Here is a 24,311-nt window from a genome sequence, read left to right as displayed (position 1 = left end):
TAGCATCCAGCCGCTTCCGTAAAAATTATAGCCAATAAAACCCTATGAGGTCGTTCTGCTCTGTGATATGGTGTCACTATGAGTTGGAATCAACTCAAGGGCACCGAACAACAAAACAAGACCTAATTACTAAGTAACTGCTTTAAAGCAAACATAACAGATTCACTATTGCTAAGCTGTATTCCAGGCCTCAAACCACAAGAGTGGTATTACCCTTCACTGAAATCAGCCTAATATCAGTTTCCCTGAATGTGACTTTCCTATTGAAATGAAGTACTCACACCAAAAATGTAAATCACCTAAAAATGAATCAAATTTGTCTGCATTAAAATCCTACTACCAAATACAACTTATAAAATTTAGTCACAAGAAGCAATATCTTTGTAATTTAATACATTCTTATTTTCCATGAAAAGTTCATGTAGTTTTTTTGGAAAATAAATTTTAGAAATAGTTGATTGAGAGTGATAAACTTTTAGGTTCACCTATGAACCTGCCGGTGGATCTTTTTTCCACTTTTTCCACCCCCAAGTTGTATACTTTAATACTACTCAATTAGTAGTTTCCAAATAATAATAATCAATACACACAGAAACTATTTTATAATACTCTGGAGGTCAATAGAATTATTGTTATGCAATAAAAGCTATTTTACAATAGTTGTCTTCATTAATTCTATCAAAAATTTAGCTTTTAAAAAGTAATCGTTCACATGATAGGAGTTCTGTGAATAATGGGCTTTGACCTGATTATTAAAATAAGACAGTTGTGGTTTTTGGTTTTTTTTCTAAAGTACTCTCAAGGACACATAGCCTGGAAACATTTAAATTTACTAAGTAGGTTACACAACTGGAAAAACTAGTTTCCTATGAACAATAAATGTAAGAATCACAAATCAGAACTTTCAGACCAGCCAAGGAGACCATTCAAGTTTGAAACATAGTTTGAAATTTTAAAGTCATCCTTAATTAGTGTTACTAATTAAACCAAACTGTTGATTGAAAGACAAACAATACCAGGTTTTCATCCTTTAATTAAATGTGAATAGTTGCACGGAGACTATTACCAAAAAAAACCAAACCAAGTGCCGTCAAGTCGATTCTGACTCATAGCGATTTTATCAAGTTCAAGTACTACTTGTTTACCTTCCTAATCTCAGGATAAGCCATCTGTTTGAAGAAAACTGTGTTTGGATGAGAATTGTTAAAATAGGACAAAAAAATTTAAGGTACCTAATTCTTCGCTATTCAGTCTAAAAACAAATAGGAAACATCTTCATTTATTAATACCTAAGTATGAATATACCTTCAATTAACATAATAGACTGTAATAAAAGGTTGTGAAAGTTTAAACAGATGCACAGTGTACAAAAATTGTTTCTTCTCTTGAACTGCTTAAGAGCCAACATATGGTTTTAGTCATTCCACACACAAATTACACACATACACACACACAACCTGTAAACTGTATTTTAATCTCCCACCCACTGAGTTAGGAAAAAAGTTTAATTTTCAGAACTTCCTGAATTTCAGAATTGCACAGAAGGGACTGTGGACCTGAAGTTAAGATAGTTTAAGCAGTCTTTTTTATCAGGTGTTAACAATTTCCCTTTAGGGTAAATTAAACATATATGAAGAGCAAGTTTTAGGGAATTCAGACTGTCAATGGTTCTTAAAAAGGTCATTCTGAAAATGTGTGAAGACATTTTCAGTTGTCACAGTGAATGGACTTCCCAGGTGAGGGATGGTTGGTGTCCTCTAATGTGAAGGTCAGTCCCATACAACTTTAAAATGTCCTCAAGTCATGATGCTGAAAAACATAATTACCTGGGACTAGAACCTAACTCTGTGAACATAGAAAGGTTTTTGCACTATTTTAATGGACTGTAACTACCCACTAAATTAAGGGAAGAAAAAACTGTGTTTTGATCGAAACTTTACCAAGCATTGTTTCTCCATTTTAGAAAATATTGTCACAGGTGGCAATGCCTCTTTCAACAAACAGTATTTTAGTTGCCAATACAACACACCTGTATCAATCTACATGTATAACAGTTGCGTACACAGTGAGTCCACATACAAAGGGCGAGCATCTAATCAGTGCTTCTTAACTTTGGCTGCATGTAACAATATCTATGCCCAGACCAATTAAATGAGAATCTCTGGGATATAGGTTCTAGGCATCAGTATTTTTGTTTTATTTTGTTTCACTGTTTGTTTTGTTTTGTTTTAAGGTAAAGTTTATGAACAGTAAAATGCAAAGCTCTTAAGTGTATAATTCTATTGGGATAAGAAACATTTCAATAAACATACAAAACATTTCCATCACTCAGAGCATCCTTCATGCTCCCTTCCAGTAAAATTACAACTCCCAGAGGCAACCACTCCTCATAATTCTAACACTAAAGCTTAGCTTTTAAACTTCATATAAAAAGAATCACATATTACGTACTCTTTTGTGTCTGGCTTCTTTTAATAAGAGCCTTGGTGACCCAGTGGTTAAGAGCTCAGCTGCTAACCAAAAGGTCGGCAGTTCAAATTCACCAGCTGCTCCTTGGAAACCCTGTGGGGCAGTTCTACTCTGACCTACAGGGTCACTACGAGTAAGAATCAACTCAACAGCAACAGTTTTGGTTCGTTTGTTGAATTATGTACTCTTTTGTGTCTGGCCTCTTTCGCTAAATGCAATGTTTCTGAGATTCATCCATGTTGTATCAGTAGTTCATTCTTGACTGCCAAGTAGTATTCCAGTGTATGAATATACTACAATTTGTTTATCCATTCTTTTTGTTAACTGACATTTACTTCCATTTGGGGGCTAGAAACTGTTATAAGACTTTTCTGTACATTTTGGGAGACTTATGCTTTTACTTCTCCTGAGCAAATACCTAGGAGTGAAATAATGGGTAGGTGTGTGTTTAATTTTAAAAGAACAGGCATCACTACTTTTTAAAGTTCTCCAGGTGATTCCAATCTATAACCAAAAACTATTAAAACTACTTCATTAAGTTCTCCAATGTCGTCATGACTAAATATTTTATTACAATTGTTTTTCTCTTTTTTTTATAGATTCTTTATTACAGTTAATAGAAAATTACGTTGTCTTTTTTTCCCCCCAGTGTAGGGGTAGGTAGATATAAAAACTCGTTGCCACTGAGTCGATTCTGACTCATGGCCCACCACGTATGTCACAGTAGAACTGTGCTCCATAGGGTTTTTCAATGGCTGATTCTGGAGGAAGTAGGTAGTCAAGACTTTCTCCCAAGGCATCTCTAGGTATACTCGAACCTCCAACCTTTCAGTTAGCAGCCAAACATATTAATCATTTGTACCACCGAGGCAGATTATGCTACCTATGAATTTCATTTCAAATAGACAAGGATATTACAAAATATATGCTATATTGCTACAATAAAGGGGGGCACAGAGTCTGAGAGCCACTGCTCTACAAAAGCAAACTCATCTGAACGACAACACGCAAAACATACAAAGGAATTTTTTTAAGGCATTACAAGATATAAAAGGTATGCTAGGCTTGATTTTCAGGGTTCATGAACCTTTCTGAGAACCAGATGAACTTGAACCTGACATCAGAAAAATGAAAAGTTACACATAATTCTGATTTTGTATTCAGTTTATATTTGTGAACCATGAAGTCTATTCTCAGAATACTTACAAGTCAATGGATCAATCCCAAGTTTAAAAAACTCTGCTACTGATATTATAATGAATTAATACATTTATATTAAATTTTGAGTCTGGACTTCCATTTTTTCTAAAGTTTACAGCATGACCAGAGCCAGAAATTATAAAATCAACAGACTTAACTACATAAAATGTATGGAAAGGCAATATCAACAATATTAAAATAATTAATAAATAGTAGGAGATGGTGCCTGGCTGCCACCACCAACCTCTCTGACAGGAATCACAATAGAGGGTCTCATAGAGAGCACGAGAAAAATGTAGAAAGAAAAAAATCACTTGGGTGGACTAAGGCAACATTGTCAAGAACTCTGGAAATTACTGAAGTTAAAATTTTCCAAACTCCCTATCATACTGGGGAGGATAGAAAACATAATAAATCCTAGTTGAATTAGCCCAAAGGTAAACTATTGTGACTTGAATACCCATTGTAAAGTTTCAGGAAAAAGAAGTTGTAGTAACACGGACCCCCACAGACCTGGTCATAGCCCTGGGCCTCTTGCTTGTGAGGGCCCCCACACTGATCTCTAGCTGCGTACCACTCCCCAAAAAGCAAAGAGTCTCTGGAATCAAGGGGATTTGTCCACGTGAAACACATACTCCCTCTCCTAATTTTAGACAACACCCTGCATACCCAGGACCCTACAATTTCCTGCTCAAAAGGTCCTGAGCCAGCTTCTACAGCCTCCTTCAATAAACCAGTACTCCAGAAGGAAAACAGCACCACTAGCATGTGTACCCTATGCCTGGAGGGTGACCAAGAGGCAACTATTTTGTAGATGGTTTGAACAGAAATTAGATATGTAGACTGCAGTGTCCACACAGTTGTGCCCAAGTCCTCCCAATTGTGGTAAAGAGCTGTGGAAAGAAGAAAAGCACAGAGGGCTGTGGATCAGAAGTCACAGGGTAGGTAAGTTGTCCTGCACCACCACATCCTAGCACAAAACTCCAAGTATTCTCAGCCTGCCAGACCATTATTTGGTATATTTATGAAGGTAGGAGGACAAAACATGCTTTATTCAACAGGTTTTTTTTTTCTTGTTTATTTGTTTTTGTTTTTCTTTAAAGCTTGATTTATAGCTTTTAAATTAGAAATACGGCATGTGAGCCTCTAATTATACTCTTGACCCTTGCCCACGAAAGGTAAAGGCAAGCATGCCTGGAAGGTTTATTTTTCCAAATCTCCTCAATCTATTAAATAAAGCACTTGGACAATGTCTTGGTCATCTAGTGCTGCTATAACAGAAATACCACAAGTGGATAGCTTTAACAAAGAGAAGTTTACTTTCTCACAGTAAAGTTGGCTAAAAGTCCAAATTCAGGGCCTCAACTTTAGGGGAAGGCTTTCTCTTTCTTTTCAGCTCTGGAGGAAGGTCTTTCTCATCAATCTTCCTGCAGACTAGGAGCTTCTCTGCACAGGAACCCAGAGTCTAAAGGATGTGCTCTGCTTCTGGTGCATCTTTTTTGGTGGTATGAAGTCCCTAACTCTCTGCTTGCTTCCCTTCTCTTTTATCTCTAAAGAGATAAAAGGTGGTACAAGTCATACCCCAGGGAAAGTCCCTCCACACTGGCTCAGGGAGGTGGCCTGAGTAAGGGTGGTGTTATAATCCCACCCTAATCCTCTTAACATAAAACTACAATCATAAAATGGAGGACAACCACACAATACTGAGAATCACGGCCTAACCAGGTTGATACACACATTTTTGGGGGGACATAAATTCAACCCATGACAGACAATAAAATCTTTTTAGCAAGTATTCATCAAACTCTAGTATGAGATCTATGAGTGTCAAATTAATACAAATTAATAAACACAGTGTCGGAAAAGTCGGGAGAAATAAGCTTTTTTTGGAAGCATACTAATTACATATTGTACACTCATTGTGTTTTTATTCAAACCCTATACACCTTTCCAGGGAAAATATCTCTAAATTAAGTACTATAAATAGAGTATTTACCCAGTGTTTCCAGACTTTTGGGACCCTCTGTAGTGTATCTATTGTGATTTTTTTCAGATTAATAATCGAACCCAACGTACAATCGGAACATGGACTCTAAGAATTATGAATCTAGGAAAATTGCAAATCGTCAAAAATGAAATTAAATGCAAAAAGATTGATATCTTAGGCATTGAAATAGACTGGCATTGGTCATTTTGAATCAAACAGTCATATGGTCTACTATGCTGGGAATGACAGCTTGAAGAGGATGGCATTGCATTCACCATCAAGAAGAATATTTCAATATCTATCCTGAAGTACAATGCTGTCAGTGATAATACCCATATACTTACAAGAAAGCCAGTTAATATGAATATTATTCAAATCTACCCACCAACCACTAAGGACAAAGATGAAGAAGCTGAAGATTTTTACCAACTTCTGCAGTCTAAAATTGAACCAATATGCAATCAAGATACACTGATAATTACTGGTGATTGGGATGCAAAAGCTGGAAACAAAAAAGGATCCGTAGTTGGAAAATATGGCCTTGGTGATAGAAACGATGCCGGAGATCACATGATGAATCCTGCAAGACCAAAAACAACTTCTTCGCAAATACCTTTTCTTCACCAACATAAATGGCAACTGTATGCATGGACCTCACCAGATGGAACACACAGGAATCAAATCAACTACATCTGTGGAAAGAGAGGATAGAAAAGCTCCATATCATCAGTCAGAACACAGCCAGGTGCTGACTGCAGATCACACCATCAATTACTCATATGCAAGTTCAAGTTGAAACGAAGAAAATAAGAACAAGTCTACAAGAGCCAAAGTACGACCCTGAGTATACCCCACCTGAACTTAGAAACCACCTCAAGAATAGACCTGACCTATTGGACAATAATGACTGAAGATGAAGACCAAACCAGTTGTGGAAGGACATCATACATGACGAAAGCAAGAGATCATTAAAAAGACAGGAAAGAAAGAAAAGACCAAAATGGATATCAGAGAGACTCTGACCTTCCTCTTGAATGTCAAGTAGCTAAAGAAAAAAGGATGAAGTAAAAGAGCTGAACAGAAAATTTCAAAGGGAGGCTAGATAGGACAAAGTAAAGTATTATGATGACAGGTACAAATATCTGGAGATAGAAAACCAAAAGGGAAGAACACGCTGATCATTTCTGAAGCTGAAAGAACTGAAGAAAAAATTCACGCCTCAAGTTGCAATACTGAAGGATTCTATGGGGAAAGTATTAAACAATGCAGGAAGCATCAAAAGATGGTGGAAGGAATAGAGAGAGTCACTATACAAAAAACAACTGGTTGACATTCAACCATTTCAGGAGATAACATGATCAAGAACCAATGGTACTGAAGGAAGAAGTCCAAGCAGCACTGAAGGCACTGATGAAAAACAAGGCTCTGGGAATTGACGAAATACCAATTGAGATTTTCAACAAACAGATGCAGCACTGGAAGTGCTCACTCGTCTATGCCAAGAAATTTGGAAGACAGCTACCTGGCCAACTAACTGAAGAGATCCATATTTTATGCCTATTCCCAAGAAAGGTGATCCAACCAAATGTGGAAATTACCAAACAGTATGATTAATGTCACATGCCAGCAAAATTTTGATGAAGATCATTCAAAAGCAGCTGCAGCAGTTTATCGACAAGGAACTGCCAGAAATTCAAGCCAGATTCAGAAGAGGATATGGAACCAGGGATACCACTGCTGGTGTCAGGTGGATCCTGGCTGAAAGTAGAGAATACCAGAAAGATGTTTATCTGTGTTTTATTGGCTATGCAAAGGCATTTGGCTGTGTGGATCATAACAATCTATGAGTTGGAATCAACTCGACAGCACAGGGTTTTGGTTTGGTATTGCAGAGAATAGGAATTTCGAAACAACTGTGCTCATGAGGAATCTGGACATGGATCAAGAGGCAGTCGTTCAAACAGAACAAGGGGATACTGCATGCTTTAAAGTCAGGAAAGGTGTACATCAAGGTTGTAGCCTTTCACTATACCTATTCCATCTGCATGCTGAGCAAATAATCTGAGAAGACAGACTATATGAAGAAGAAAGGGACATCAGGATTGGAGGAAGACTCATTAACAACCTGCATTATGGAGATGACACAACCTTGCTTGCTGAAAGTGAAGAGGACTTGAAGCACTTACTGACGCAGAGACCACGGCCTACAATATGGATTACACCTCAACATAAAAAAAACCAAAAATCCTCACAACTGGACTAATAAACATCATCACGATAAATGGAGAAAAGACTGAAGTTGTAGAGGATTTTAACACTTGGATCCACAATCAATACCCATGGAAACGGCAGTCAAGAAATCAAAAGATGCAAATCAAAACTACAATGAGATACCATCTCACCCCAACAAGGCCAGCATTAATCCAGAAAACACAAAATAATAAATGTTGGAGAGGTTATAGAGAGACTGAAACACTTATAAATTTCCAAAGCGACCACTTTGGAAATCGCTTTGGTGCCTTAAAAAACTAGAAATAGAATTACCATACGATCCAGAATCCCACTCCCTGGAATACATCCTAGAGAAATAAGAGCCCTCACATGACTAGATATATACACACCCATGTTCACTGCAGCACTGTTTACAATAGCGAAAAGATGGAAACAACCAAGGTGCGCATCAACGGATGAATGGATAATCAAATTATGGTACATTCACACAACGGAAACTACGCAACGAGAAAGAAAAACGATGAATCCGTGAAACATCTCATAACATGGATGAATCTGGAAGGCATTATGCTAAATGAAATTAGTCAGTCGCAAAAAGACAAATATTGTATGAGACCACTATTATAAGAACTCAAGAAAAGGTTTAAACACAGAAGAAAACATTCTTTGATGGTTACAAGTGTGGGGAGGCAGGGAGAGGGGTATTCACTAAGTAGACAGTACAGAATAATTTTAGGTAAAGGGAAGGTCAACACTCAATACAGGGGAAGTCAGCACAACTGGACTAAAACAAAACCTAAGAAGTTCCCTGAACACAACCAAACGCTTTGAGAGACAGAGTAGTAGGGGCAGGGGTCTGGGGACCATGGTTTCACAGGACATCTAGGTCAACTGGCCTAACAAATTGTACTAAGAAAACATTCTGCATCCCACTTTGGTGAGTGACGTCTGGGGTCTTAAAAGCTAGCAAGCACCCATCTAAGACATATCTATTGGTCTCAGACCACCTGGGGCAAAGGAGAATGAAAAACACCAAAGACACAAGGAAAATAAGAGCCCAAGAGACAGAAATGGTCACATAAACTGAAGACTACATCAGCCTGAGACCAGAAAACAAGATGGTGCCTGGCTACCACCAGTGACTGCCCTGACAGGGAACACCAAAGAGAATCCCTGATGGAGCAGGAGAAAAGTGGGATGCAGAACTCGAATTTTAGTAAAAAGACTAGACTTAATAGTCTGACTGAGACTGGAAGGATCCCAGAGGACATGGCCCCCAGACTCTCAGTTATCGCAAACTAAAACCATTCCTAAAGCCAAATCTTCAGACAAAGATTAGACTGGATTTTAAGACATAAAATGATACTGGTGAGATGAGTATGCTTCTTAGCTCAAGTAGACCACATGAGATTATGTGGGCAGCTCCTGCCCAGAAACGAGATGAGAAGGCAGAGGGAACAAGAACTGGTTGAATGGACACAGGAAATACAGGGTAGAGAGGAGGAGTATGCTGTCATATTATAGGGAGAACATCTAGGGTCACATAACAATGTATAAGTTTTTGTACGCGAAACTCACTTGAATTGTAAACTTTAAAAAATCAAAAGACACATTGCATTGGGCAAATCTGTTGCAAGCGATCTCTTTAAAGTATTAAAAAGCAAAGATGTCACCTAGAGGACTAAAGTGCACCTGACTCAAGTGCACCTGACTCAAGCCATGGTGTTTTCCATTGCCTCATATGCATATGAAAGCTGGAAAATGAATAAGGAAGACTGAAGAATTGACACCTTTGAATTGTGGTGTTGGCAAAAAATATTGACTATACCATGGAACGCCAAAAGAATGAAGAAATCTGTCTTGGAAGAGGTACAACCAGAATGCTCCTTGGAAACTAGAATGGCAAGACTGCATCTCAAACACACTTTGGACATGCTGTCAGAAGGAATCATGTCCCTGGAGAAGGACGACATGCTTGGTAAAGTAGAGGGTCAGTGGAAAACTCTCAACAAGATGGATTAAGACAGTGGCTCCAACAATGGGCTCAAGCATAGTAACAAATGTGAGGATGGTGCGGGATCGGGCAGTGTTTCATTCTGTTGTGCATAGGGTCGCTATGAAATGGAACCGACTCAATGGCACCTGACAACAACAACGATGCTTCCAATTCAGCATCCATAAAGGTGTCTGGAGGTGGGGAAAAAAAATACTGAGCATATTGTTTGAAAACATAAAACTAATATACCATATAAAAAAAAGTGCATCCCATCTTTCCTGACTTTTCAGACACACTGTAAGTATATTCTGGGTCAAATGAATTTGAGTTGTACCATGCAACTTCAGCCCTTACATCTAAGTTATATTTACATCCCACTGTGGAAAATAACAGAGACAGACAATACGTAAATGACCTATGTCTGTTAAATAAATCCACCTTGACGTATATACAAAATGTGCGGCAGTTCAAACAAAGAAATGTAACAGGAAATTTGACATCATCAGGCACTCAACAGAAATGTTGAACAAAACTGAATCATATTCATGATGCAATCTCCAATTTAACTTCAGTAAAATATCCTGTCATCCTAATTTAATACTGTTAATGTAAACTCAAAAATCAATCTGATAGTTTTGTTTATATTTAATTAGTAAATTTGTCTTGTTATAAGAACTAAAAACATACATAGCTTTATGAATGTAGATATTTAAATACCATTATAAAAATTAACACTCAAGTAGTATCCCATGATTTTTTTATTTTCATTTTAAATGGGGTCAGTACATTATAAAAATTTAGGAAATATTACTTTAAATAGTTCTGGTGACTAAACTTGCAGAATTAGTCACTCCAAGGTTCTCTTCAGGGGACCTCAAATTATACACCATTTCCAACCCTAACTATTCTAGCTCTTCAAAAGTATGGGCGTTATTTAACTGTATATTCTGTACTCTTAATATGTTATGCCAGATTTCTCTCCCAACTGAAATTTTTAATCTCAGTGTTATTCTTTTTTCATTCACTCACTCAACACTTACTATGTGCCAGGCACTGTTCAAGGCAGTGGGGTAGAGAAGAAGAAAGATAATTCTGCCCTCAGGGAGTTTACATCCTGAAGCAATAGAGAAAATAAACAAGATAATTAAGTAAAACATGTAGTGTATCACATAAAATAAACTGCCATAGAGGATAAGGGGGGTAGGAAAATACATATGCTAACAGGTTTTAGAATTAGTCTTCTCCTAATGACCCTGATTTTATGTTCACTTGACAAAGAAACGTGCTAAGGAAAAGGTAAAACAGGATTTCCACTGTCCTGACATTAGCATTTTAGTCTACAAAAAATTCAGCTACAGTCCGGCACACACTTGATTCGTGATCAGTGCTTTCACAAAATCTACATTCTAATGTAACTCTCACAGAGCCAGAAAAAATCAGGACCAACACTTTACAGATAGGGTGAATTTCAAAAGTGAAAAGTGACAGTATTTGATTGCCCGTTTTCCCTAATGTAAGGAATCCTGGTGGCCCAATGGTTAAGCACTTGGCTGATAACCAAAAGGTCTGTGGTTCAAACCCACCAGCACCTCCAAAGGAGAAAGATGTGGCAGTCTGCTTCCGTAAAGATTAGTCTTGGAAACCCTATAGGGAAGTTCTACACTCTTAGTTACCTAGTACTGCTATAAGAAATACTACAAGTGGATGGCTTTAACAAACGGAACTCTATTCCTTCACAGTTTAGGAAGCCAGAAGTTCAAGTTCTGGGCACCAGCTCTAGGGGAAGACTTTCTCTCTCTCTCTCTCTCTCTCTCTCTCTCTCTCTCTCTGTCTCGGAGCTACTCGGCACAGGGATACCAAGTCCAAAGGATGCACTCTGCTCCTAGCGCTACCTTCTTGGTGGTAGGAGGACCCCTATCTCTCTTCTGTTATAAGAGATTGACTCAAGATACAACCTAATCTTGTAGATTGAGTCCTGCCTCATTAATTAACAGTAACTGCCTCTAATCCTGCCTCATTAACATCATAGAGGTAAGATTTACAATACACAGGAAAATCACATTAGATGACAAAACGGTGGACAATCACACAATACTAGGAATATGGCCTAGCCAAACTGACATATTTTTGGTGGACACAATTGAATCCCCAATACCTACTCTGTCCTAAAAAAAAAGCAAAAGAAACCCCAGTGTGTCCTATAGAGTCTCTATTAGTTAGAATTGACTCACGGCAATGGGTTTTCCCTAACGTATGCTTTACTGGTTTGATTCAGCTATTAGATTAACCAGATATAAGACTTCCTGCTATGGAATGAGATGCTTCTTAAAACACCAGTCCTGCGGGAAAAATCCAAAGATGAATGCTAAAATTACTAGGCAAGACTTTAAGGAGAGAAGTAGGGTATTTGCAGAGTATCAAAGTATCTCCCCCAAAATATCTATGTGGTGGTTTTTAACATAGGTTGTTGTTGTTGTTAGGTACCATCGAGTTGATTCTGACTTACAGCAACCCTATGTACAACAGAAAAAAACATTGCCTGGTCCTGCATCATTCTCATAATTGTTATGCTTAAGCCCACTGTGGCAGCCACTGTGTCAATCCATCTCATTGAGGGACTTCCTCTTTTTCAATGACCTTCTACTTTACTAAGCATGATGCCCTTCTCCAGGGACTGGTCCCTCCTGATAACATGTTCAAAGTACAGGAGATGAAGTCTCATCGTTCTCACTTCCAAGTAGCACTCTGGCTGTATTTCTTCCAAGACAGACTTGTTTGTTATTCTAGCTGCCCGTAGTATATTCAACATTCTTCGCCAACACCATAATTAAAAGGCATCAACTCTTCTTCAGTCTTCATTGTCCAACTTTCACATGCATGAGGTGACTGACATCTTTGCTTTTTAACACTTTAAAGAGGTCTTTTGCAGCAGATTTGCCCAGTGTAATACGTCATTTGATTTCTTAACTGCTGCTTGCAAAGGGATTGACTGTGGATGTAAACAAAATAAAATCCTTGACGTCAATATTTTTGTTTACCGTGATGTTGCTTATTGGTCCAGTTGTGAGGATTTCTGTTTTCTTTATGTTTAGTTGCAATCCATACTGAGGGCTGTAGTTTTTAATCTTCATCAGTAAGTACCTCAAGTTCTCTTCACTTTCAGCAAGCAAGGCTGTGTCATCTGCATGTCTCAGGTTCTTAATGATTTTAACATATACCTACCTACAAATTGTTTGAAAACTTCCTCTCTCAAGGAGGTAGAGCTTGACTTGCCTCACTTTGAGTGTGGGCCAAGGTCCCTGGGTGGCGCCAATGGTTTGCCCTCAACTACTAACCTAAAGGTTGGGTGGTTCGAACCCATTCAGTAGCACTACAGTAGAAAGTCCTCGTGATCTACTTCCATAAAGATTACAACCAAAAAAACGTATGGAGCTCAGTTCTACATGTAATATATGGGGTCGTCATGAATTAGAATCAACAGCAACAGGTTTGGTGCGATTTTTCTAAGTGTGGACTAGGTTTCTAACAAATGAAGTATGAAAAAGTAAAAACAGTAAATTCACAGTGGAAAAACCGAGCAGACACTATCTTAACGAAGTGGTCAAAGTTCACGTCACCAATAATGAATTAAGTTAATATCACATACTTTCTGATATGCTATTGAGAAGGGCACTTCCCCTCTGTGATATTCTTCCTAAAAATCCATAAATCACTGTCTAATCATGGGGAGGAAAAAAAAAAACCCCAAAATTTAGGGACAATCATCCAAACAGTACTCTTCATGGTCGTGAAAAACAAGGAAAGATTGTGGCACTGTCACAGACTGGAGGAGACTAAGGAGACATGAAGACTAAATGCAACATGTTTTATCTTGGATTAGATCCTAGAACATAAAAAGGATTTTAGCGGGAAAAAAAAAAAAAAAAAAAAAACTGGTGAGTCCAAATAAAGTTGATGGTTTAATAAAGAGCACTGTACCAAGATTAACTTCTTAGTTTTGATAAATATGTTTATGTCAAATGTTAGTATACAGGAACCCTCTGGACTATCTTTACAACTCTTCTGTAAACCAAAATTATTTCAAACTGAAATCTGCTTATTTATTTAAGCCAACTAACCCTGGTACTTAACTATGGTGAAAAAGGAAATGGATGTACATTAGCTGGAGGAATTAAATCTCTCTGAGAGGTAGTCACATTCCAATATTCAATCATTTAGTATTGAGTAACACCTCATTGCAAGTCACCTCCTTCAACTACTTAGAAATACATACATTTTCTTTAGCTAACTCAGTCAAGCAAAACTCAGGCTGCCCAAAATTAAGACATTTCCTGGGAATATGACTAAGGATTTTTAATAGCACAGACATGTGACTGATAATACCGTCTAAAAATCTCCTAAAGCAAAATCATCTGTATCATTTTCTTTGGTGTTTTTAGCAGTCTCATTAAAGCAGTTACATTAAGTACCAGGAACAGATCTAAACGGGACTCCTAAGAAAAGTACGAGCTTTGTAATAGCAAGTACCCTCTGTAGAGAAGGAATAGCCTTCTATCCAGACATAAATAGTTCACAACTTTCTTGAAAGAAAGTTAAAGAAACCATCTCCTCAACTCATTTCTAAAGCATCAATAAGCAAAATAGAATTCCAGTACATCAAGTTTTCTTTAGAAAGTAAAGTTCTGAAATTGTGTGCTACCCAGCTAGAAAAGTCCAAATTAGAACTGTAATCGTTTAGGGTCCTAAGTAATATTGTATCCATCCATGTCAGTTTTCTCCTTAGATCAAGTAAAGAGTACAAAAAAATCTTCATCTGTGAAGCACATTAACCTACCTCATATCTAAGGTTTTATATATATGTATTTTCTCTTCCTCTTCTTATGATAAAAAGAAATTATTACAAAAGCGCCTTGAGAGCTACAGAATACTTGCTGTAAATTTTGTCAACAACATTGTGCATTCATTACTCATTCATTACATTCATTATATACACTGTGCATTCATTACATTCATTCATTATATAAGCAAATTCACACTTCAGAATTGTTTAGAATGTAATACAAGAAAAATCTTTGTAACTATAGTATACACATCCTATGAAAATCCACCTCAATCTTATTTCTATATATATTAAAATTAATAGTAATAATAAAATTGAACATACAGGGATTCTGTTTTAAATAATTCTATTTAAAAAAAGAGCCCCACTGGTACAACTGCTAAATGCACAGCTGCTAGCGGAAACGTTGGTGGTTTGAACCAACCTAGCAGCTCTGCGGGAGAAATACCTGGCGATCTGCTTCCATAGAGATTACAGCCAAGAAAACCCTAGGGGACAGTTCTACTCTGCCACATGGAGGTCACTATGAGTCAGAATCAACTTGACAGCTCTCAACAACATTTAAAGAATACAAGAAAATTAAATCAAGTCACAGAAAAGTGTAATGGGGGGGGGGAGGCAGTCTTTTAAGTATATACACAGCTTTAGAAAGAACCACAACAAAATATTAAGCAATTCAAGAGAAAAACAAATTTCAAGAAATGGTGCCAGAGCAACTGGACGTCCACAGGCGCAAAAAAAAAACCTCAACCTAAACCTTACACCTTATACAAGAATTAACTCAAAATAAATCTAAGGCCATTATTGTTAGGTGCCACTGAGTCAGTTCTGGTCATAGCAACCCTATGTACAACAGAATGAAACACTGCCTGATCCTGTGCCATCCTCACAATGGCTGTTATGCTTGAGCCCACTGTTGCAGCCACTCCCTCAATACATCTGATTGAGGGTCTTCCTCTTTTTTGCTAACACTCTACCAAGCATGACGTCCTTCTGCAGGGGCTGGTCCCTCCTGATAACATGTCCAAAGTATATGAGACAGTCTGACCATCCTGGCTTCTAATGAGCATTCTGGCTGTACTTCTTCCAAGACAGATTTCTTCATTCTTCTGGCAGTCCATGGTTACTCAATATTCTTCGACAACACCATAATTCAAAGGCATCAATTCTTCAGTTTTCCTTATTCACTGTCCACCTTTCACATGCATATGAGGCAACAAAAAACACCAGGCTTGGGTCAGGTGCACCTTAGTCCTTAAAGTGACACCTTTACTTCTTAACACTTAAAAGAGATATTTTGCAGCAGATGTGCCCAATGCAATGCATCATCTGATTTCTTGACTGCTGCTTCCGTGGAAACTAAGTGTGGATCCAAGTAAAATTAAATCCTTGACAACTTCAATATTTTCTCTGTTTGTCTGATGTTGTTTATTGGTCCAGTTGTGAAGGTTTTTGTTTTATGTTGAAGTATAATCCACACTAAAGGCTGTGGTCTTTGATCTTCAAAAGTAAGTGCTTCATGCAAATCAAAACTACAATGAGATATCATCTCACCCCAACATTACTGGCACTAACCAAAAACAAAAAAAGAAAATAATAAGTGTTGGAGAGGTTGTGGGGAGACTAGAAGTCTTATCCACTGCTGGTGGGAATGTAAAATGGTACAACCACTATGGAAAACAATAATGGCGCCTCCTTAAAAAGCTAGAAATGAAAATACCATACAATCCAGCAATCCCACCCCTAGGAATATATCCTAGATAAGAGCTGTCACAAAAATAAACATATGCACACCCATGTTCACTGCAGCACCATTCACAATAGCAAAAAGATGGAAACAACCTAAGTGCCCATCAACAGAAGAATGGATAAACAAATTATGGTACATACACACAATGGCATACTACTCAACAATAAATAACAATGATGAATCCAGAAAACATCTCACAACATGGATGAACCTGGAGGGCACTGTGCTGAGTGAAACCAGTCAGTCACAAAAGGACAATGTTTGTATGATGAGACCACTACTATAAAAATTCAAGAAAAGGTTTACACACACAGAAAAAAGCAATCTTTGATGCTTACGAGGGAAGGGAAAGTGGGGAGGGGAAATCACTAACTAGATAGTAGACAAGTGTTAACTTTGGTGAAGGGAAAGACAACATACAATATAGGAGAAGTCAGCACAACTTGACCAAGGCAAAATCATAGAAGCTTCCTAGGCACATACAAATACCTTGAGGGACTGAGTTACTGGGGCTGAGGGCTGGAAGCCATGGTCTTGGGGGACATCTAGGTCAACTGGCATAACATAGTTCATAAAGAAAATGTACTACATCCTACTTTCGTTAAGTAATGTCTGGGGCCTTAAAAACTTACAAGCATCCATCTAAGATACCTCTACTGGTCCCAGCACACCTGGAGCAAAGGAGAACAAAGAAAACCAAAGATACAAGGAAAATATTAGTCCAAAGGACAAACGGACCACATGAACCACAACCTCCACTGGCCTGAACCCAGAAGAACTAGATGGTGCCCACCTACCACCACCCACCACTCTGACAGGTATCACAATAGAGGGTCCTGGACAGAGTGGGAGAAAATTGTAGAATAAAACTCAAATTCACAAAAAATGACCAGACTTACTGGTGATGGTGACCGGAGGAACTACAGCCCCAGACACCCTTCTAACTCAGAAATGAAGCCTCTCCCAAAGTCCACCTTTCAGACAAAGATTAGACAGCCTTATAAAACAAACAACACAAGTGAGAAACATGTATTTTAGTTCAATCAAGTGTATGAGACCAAATGGGCAACACCTGCCGAAAAGCAAAGATGACAAGACAGGAAGGGACAGGAAAACTGGATGAATGGACACTGAGAACCCAGGTGGAAAGGGAAAAGGGGGAGAGTGTTGAGACATTGTAGGGACTCCCACTAATATCACAAAACAATCTGTGTATAAAATTTTTGAATGAAAAACTAATTTGTGCTATAAACTTTCATCTAAAACACAATAAAATTTGGAAAAATAAATAAATAACAGATTCAAATGTGAAACTATAAAGCTTTCAGAAAATGCAAAGGAGAAGAATCTTCAGGATTTAGGACTAGGCAAGGGGTCTTAGACTTGACACCAAAAACACAATCCATAAGACTGATAAAATTGGGCCTCATCAAAATTAAAAAAAAACTTCCGTTCTACAGAAAAAAAAAAAAAAGCCCAACAACCCTGCAATGAAAAGCCATGTTATGATTCATGCTACAACATGGACGAACCTGGAAAACATTATGCTGAGTTAAATAAGTCAGTCACAAAAGGACACATATGATCTCCATTATATGAAATACTTAGAATAGGCAAGTGCATAGAGACCAAAGTTCACTAGTGGTTACCAGAGGCAGATGGGAAGGAATAAAAAGGGAAGACAAAATGCTCAGGGGACACTGAGTTCTGTTAAGGGTGATGGAAAAATTCTAGAACAGTGGATGGCTGAACAACATGATGAACATAATTAACATCCTAGAACTGTACATGTGAAGGCAGTAGAAATGGCAAATGTTCTGTTACCTATGTACTTACCACAATTTGGAAAAAAAAAGACAAGCCATAAAATAGGATAAAATATTTACAAACCATGTATCTGACAAAGGACTAATATCTAAAATATATAAAGAACTCTCAAAACTCACCAGTTAAAAAAAAATTCTATTATAAAATGGGCAGAAGACATGACCAGACGTTTCACTGAAGAGAATATACAGACGGCAAATAAGTACATAAAAAGATGTTCAACATCATTAGCCATTCAGGAAATGCAAAGCTATCAGAATGGCTAAAATGAAAATAAATTTTTTTTAATAAACAGTTATATAAATAGTGACAATGCCAAATGCTGACAAAGATACAGAAAAAGTCACTCTCATACCTTGCTGGTGGAAATGCAAATGGTACAGGTAGTTTCTTATAAAACTACACATGCAACTACTATACAACCCAGCAATTACTCTTGGACATTTACCCCAAAGAAATGAAAACTTAAGTTCACACAAAAAACAGCTTCTGTTAAGAGTAACGGGAAAAATCGAGAATGGTTAATGGTGATGAGCATATATTTAACGTCAATGAACTGTACATGTGAAGACTGTTGAAATGGCAAATGTTTAGTTACCTTTATATTTACCATAATTTTTTTTAAAGGGTAAAAAAATGTTCAAAGCAACTTTCATAATAACCAAAAGTTGGACACAACCCAGATGTCCTCAGTGGGTAAAGGGTTAAACAAACTGTGGTACATCCATACCATGGAATACTACTCAGCAATAAAAATGAACTATTGATTGGTGTTAGCAACAACCTGGACGAGCCCCAGGGGATTATGCTGATTACAAAAGCCAATCTCAAAAGGTTACATATCGAAGAACTAGATGGCTCCAAAAGGTTACATATCAAAGAACTAGATGGCTCCTGGCTACCACCACCAATCACTCTGACAGGGATCACAACAGAGGGGGAGAAAAATGTAGAACAAAATTCAAATTCACAAAAAAGACCAGGCTTACTGGTCTGACAGAGATTGGAAGAAGCCCTGAGACTACGGTCCCCAGACACCCTGCTAACTCAGAACTGAAGCCACCTCCTGAAGTCCACCTTTCAGCCAAAAATTAGACAGGTCTACAAATGATAACATACATGAGGAATACGCTTTTTTAGTTCAATCAAACATACGAGACATAATGGGCAACACCTGCCTAAAAGCAAAGATGAGAAGGCAGGAAGGGACAGGAAAACTGGATGAACCGGCAGGGAGAAGCCAGCGTATAAAGGGAAAAAGGGAGAATGCTAACAAATTGCAGTGACTGTAACCAATGTCATAAAACAATTTGTGTATAAATTTTTGAATGAGAAACTAATTTCATGGTAAACTTTCACCTAAAACATAACAAACATTTTTACAAAGGTTATATACATATCATGATTCCATTTATATAACATTTTGAAAAGACAAAGTGCCGGAGGAAGAGAGAAGAGGTGTGTGGTAATAACAGGGCAACAAGAGGGATGCTTGCAATAGAACTATTCTTTACCTTGATGGTATCAATTTCAATATCCTAGTTGGGATATCGTATTACAGGTCTGCAAAATATTACCATTAGGGGAAACTGGATAATGGGTACTTAAGATCTCTCTGCAGATCTCTTAAAATTGCATGTAAATCTAAAATTATGTCAGAAAAAAAAAAGTTTAATTCTAAAGAAAAGTCTGTAGTGAAACATATGAACGTAAGAAAGGAGAAGAATGCCTGAATTTTTATTTTTACTTTAAAAATAAAAATAAGAAAAAATTAGTTGTGGTAACCAAAATATTCATGTGTTGTTGTTAGTTACCATGGAGTCCATTCCAATTCATGGTGACCCAGTGTGTGCAGAACAGAACTGCTCCATGGGGTTTGCAAGGCTGTGACCTTTCGGAAGCAGATGGCCAGGCCTATCTTCCAAGGTGCTTCTTGGTCGTTTCAAATCACCAACCTTTCGGCTAACCGTCAGAGCACCTAACCATTTGCACCACCAAGGTAGGGAAAACAGTAAATATTGGAGGAAGTTTCAGTGAAAACGATGGTACTTGAGTTGGGTGTGATGGATGAGTAGAATGTACAAAGAGGCCAAGTAAGTGTTATAGAACTATAAATGGCTAAAAAATTCAGTGATTAGAGTGCTTCCACTTTCACCTACAATCATTTGCAATTACCAGAAATAAAACAGGCCAATACCCCAATTTCTAATTTTCCAGAAACTATGGATATAAATTACCAAAAGCGTATCATTTCTTTTTAAAAAAAAAATCATTCCAAATATTCAATACATGTAATTTTAATATGTACATTACATTATTTTGTGATATATGTCAGTAAAAATAAATCTGAAATCATATATCAGAATTACATACTGCTTTAGGGTAAACCTTTATATTGAACTTCTTGGCTCAAAGATCAATGCTAACACATTTTGTTGTAAATTGAGCTTTATTCCTGTTATTTCTAAAATTGAAAACAATCATCCATGACAAACTGGTACCTGCCCCTCCCCCCAAAAGTATATTAACTCAGGGTTTCCTCACTTATTTGAAACCAGAACTCTTTCTATAACACTTATTAAAAATCTTTGGAAATTATATTATTCTCAAAAAACTATGTACCTTAGAACAGCAAAACGATAGTGTAAGGGGAAAATTCACAGAATCAGAAAACATGGATTTATTTTTCTAACCTCACTTCTGTCACTAACACACTAACAAACTAAAAAAAAAAACCCAGTGCGTCAAGTCAGTTCTAAATGATAGCCAGAATTTCACTTCCTCCACTGGACCAATAGTTTCCTCTTCTCTTAATTAAAATAAAAAAGGCGGGGGGGGGGGGCAGTTACTTATACTAAATTATTTCTAGTCACTTTTGGTGATAAAAATCCGTTGAATATGAAGAAGATTATCAGCATTCTGGGGAACACACCTTTCATTTAATCAAATTATCTATTGAAAGTGTTACAAGAAGGGTAAGATCAAGGTTAATGAAACACATAAACTGACAAAAATAAACCCTAGGGTATACATAGAGGCAAACAACCTTAGGGCAACATTAAATTTAGTACGTGTAGTGAGAGTTTACTGTTATCATCAAAAAAAAGCACTGAAATGAATGTCATTTAATGATATGCATAACTATTACTGTGCATCATAGTACATAAGGAGCCCTGATGGCACAGTAGTTAAAGCGCTCAGCTACTAACTGAAAGGTTGGTGGTTCAAACCCACTAGCCGCTGCGCTGGAGAAAGACGTGGCAGTCTGCTTCCATAAAGATTACAGCTACGGAAACCCTGTGAGGCAGTTCTACTATGTCTTACAGGGTGGCTATGAGCCGGAATCAACTCAGCGGCACCGAGTTTATCATACTATATACTAAGCAGCTCAAGAAAAATGTTTATAATTAGTTTTTTTTTTTTCCCCAGAGAAAAATCAAAAAGCATACTGAAGACATTTTCAAGGGGCAGTTAAGGGGTAGGAGAAGAGTAAAAGGGACCAACTTCTAGATTCAATCCAGGGATTTTTGCTTTTCTAACAAATGATACTCAGAGTTAAGCAAATTGTTTTTTCCCTTCCTATGCCCACAACCAGACACTGCCAGAGAAAGCAAGTATAGTATGATTAAATAGAAGCCCCTGGGTGGCAATAAATATTCTCTATCCCCTTACTGCAGATTAAACTAATCAGGATAGGTGATGACCTCAAACAATAGAAGGAAACTAAGGGATGATTTTTGTAGTTAAAAGAATAGTGAGTTATTAAATAACAATTGTTCTTAAAAGTACTTTCTAATTTAATTATCAATATTAGAAAATACAATATGTAATTTGTAAGTATTAATTAGAAAAATAAAAAGTAAAACTATTATATGTGAACCTATAATTATATAGAAGATCCAAGCGTATCAACTGAAAATCTATTAGCAATTTTTTTGGAAATCTTCAGTGCAATGTGGTAGGTAATAAAACAAAACTATGAAAAATCAGTTGCTTTCCTCTATTTAAACAGCCAGCTAGAATACAATTGATGACAAAGTCCCATTCATAGTAACAACCCAAACCCAAGCCAATCCCATTGCCGTCAAGTCAATTGTGACTCATAGCAACCCTCACCTTTCCCCAAAAAAGTTTTCAGAAATAAAATTTACAAGAAGTGTACGTATTTCTTAAAAAAAAAGAAATACACATATTAACAAGAAATATGGATATAACATGAAAATCATAAACTCCACTGAGGATATAAAATATAAATGAAAACATACCTTCCTAGAAAAAGAGATCGTGCTACTATAAAGTGATCTGTTAGCTCCTAAATTAATCCATAAATTCAAAGTACTCCCAATAAACATACCAACAAGAATTATTTTTAGTACTTGATAAAAACCATTCTTAAGCTCACCCGGAAAATTCTTTTAAAAACAGTAGAATAATAAAGAGACGCTTCCTGATATGAAAGCATACAATAAAGAGAAAAAAAAGATATAACAACATAAAAAACAAATTTTTAAAGATCTTGACATAGATTAATTAAGTACATTTGGTAGTTTGCTATATGATAAAAGTAAAATTTCAGAGGTGAAACAATGATTTATTCCAACAAATAGTGTCACCACAACTGGATGGAAATTTAGGGAAAATGAAGCTAGACGATAATTTTATTCAAGTCAAAAGAAAAAGAAAACTTAGGTTATTTTTGTTATTTTTGAGTAAATTCTTTTTTCTAAGAATAGCATTAAACCCAAAATGCACAAACAAAAAGACTGACAAACAGACTACATAAAACTTAAACTTCTATATAGCAAACACTATAACCAAAGCATAAGGATAAGCAACAAACCAAGAAAAATCATATGGAACACAAAAGTATACAAATATCTAATATCCCTGAAAGAATCCTTACATTTAACTTGCTAATCTCAAAATTAAGTAGTTGTCATTGTTAGGTACCACTGAGTTGATTCCAATTCATAGCAACACTACAGAGCAGAACTGATCCATAGGGTTTCCTAGGCTGTAATCTTTATGGGAGCAGATCACCAGGTCCTTTCTCCCATGGAGTGGCTTGTGGGTTCAAATGGCTAACCTTTCAATTAGCAGCTGTGCGCTTAACTGCTGCGCCACCAGGGCTCCTTAATTAGTAACTTGTGTATTTAATCCCAGGCTATCTTACTTTAGAGCCTATGTTCTTACATACTGTACCATGTTGCCTCTCTCAGATCTGCACAAGTATTATAAGGTACCTAATATACAGTTTGGTCAAGAATGCACACGAAGAGGCACTCTTACTATTAGTGGAAGTCAGAATCAACTCTATCGCAGTGGGTTTTTGGGTTATACACGTACATACAGGTACACTGATGTTAGAAAATATATGGAAGTGTTCAGAAAAACACACAATACACTGATTGGAGTATCTCTGGGAGATGGTATCATACAGAATTTTCATTTTTCTATTTATGTATTTCTAAATTTGAATTTTTATAACATTATTTTTATAATCAGAAAAATGATAAGGTAATTGCTTTAGCCCTTTGTATGAAAGGCCTCTCACTGCTTATACCTTTTCTAGCCTTCCTATTCTACCCTAAAGTATCTCAAGCCACTAAAAAAAAAAACCCATGGCCTCCGAGTCAATTCTGACTCACAGCGACCCCACTGTTGTTATTAGGTGCCGTCAAGTTGGTTCTGACTCATAGCAACCCCATGCACAACAGAACGAAACACTGCCCGGTCCTGCACCATCCTCACAACCGTTGCTATGCTTGAGCTTATTGTTGCAGCCACTGTGTCAATCCACCTCGTTGAGGGTCTTCCTCTTTTCTGCTGACCCTGTACTCTGCCAAGCATGATGGCCTTCTCCAGGGACCGATCCCTCCTGACAACATGTCCAAAGTATGTAAGACGCAGTCTCGCCATCCTTGCCTCTAAGGAGCATTCTGGTAGTGCTTCTTCCAAGACAGATTTGTTTGTTCTTTTGGCAGTCCATGGTATATTCAATATTCTTCGC

The 24,311-nt window shown here is 37.2% G+C and overlaps 1 protein-coding gene across 7 annotated transcripts in view; it reads right to left on the bottom strand.

The window, feature by feature from the left end:
- ERBIN (erbb2 interacting protein) overlaps window positions 1–24,311 on the bottom strand; it is a 170,254-nt gene that overhangs the window by 131,847 nt on the left and 14,096 nt on the right. Inside the window, exon 2 of one of the 7 annotated variants that reach the window (XM_064272670.1) lies at window positions 10,925–10,998. The exons of the other annotated variants lie outside the window; for them this stretch is intronic. The gene's annotated coding sequence lies outside the window, so the exon portion shown is untranslated. The remainder of the gene's footprint in view (window positions 1–10,924; window positions 10,999–24,311) is intronic. 7 annotated transcript variants of the gene reach the window in all.

Source organism: Loxodonta africana, chromosome 2 (assembly GCF_030014295.1).
Source record: "Loxodonta africana isolate mLoxAfr1 chromosome 2, mLoxAfr1.hap2, whole genome shotgun sequence".
Taxonomy (NCBI): domain Eukaryota; kingdom Metazoa; phylum Chordata; class Mammalia; order Proboscidea; family Elephantidae; genus Loxodonta; species Loxodonta africana.
The sequence above is the reverse complement of the archived record's forward strand: the minus strand, read 5'-3'. Positions and strand labels throughout refer to the sequence as shown.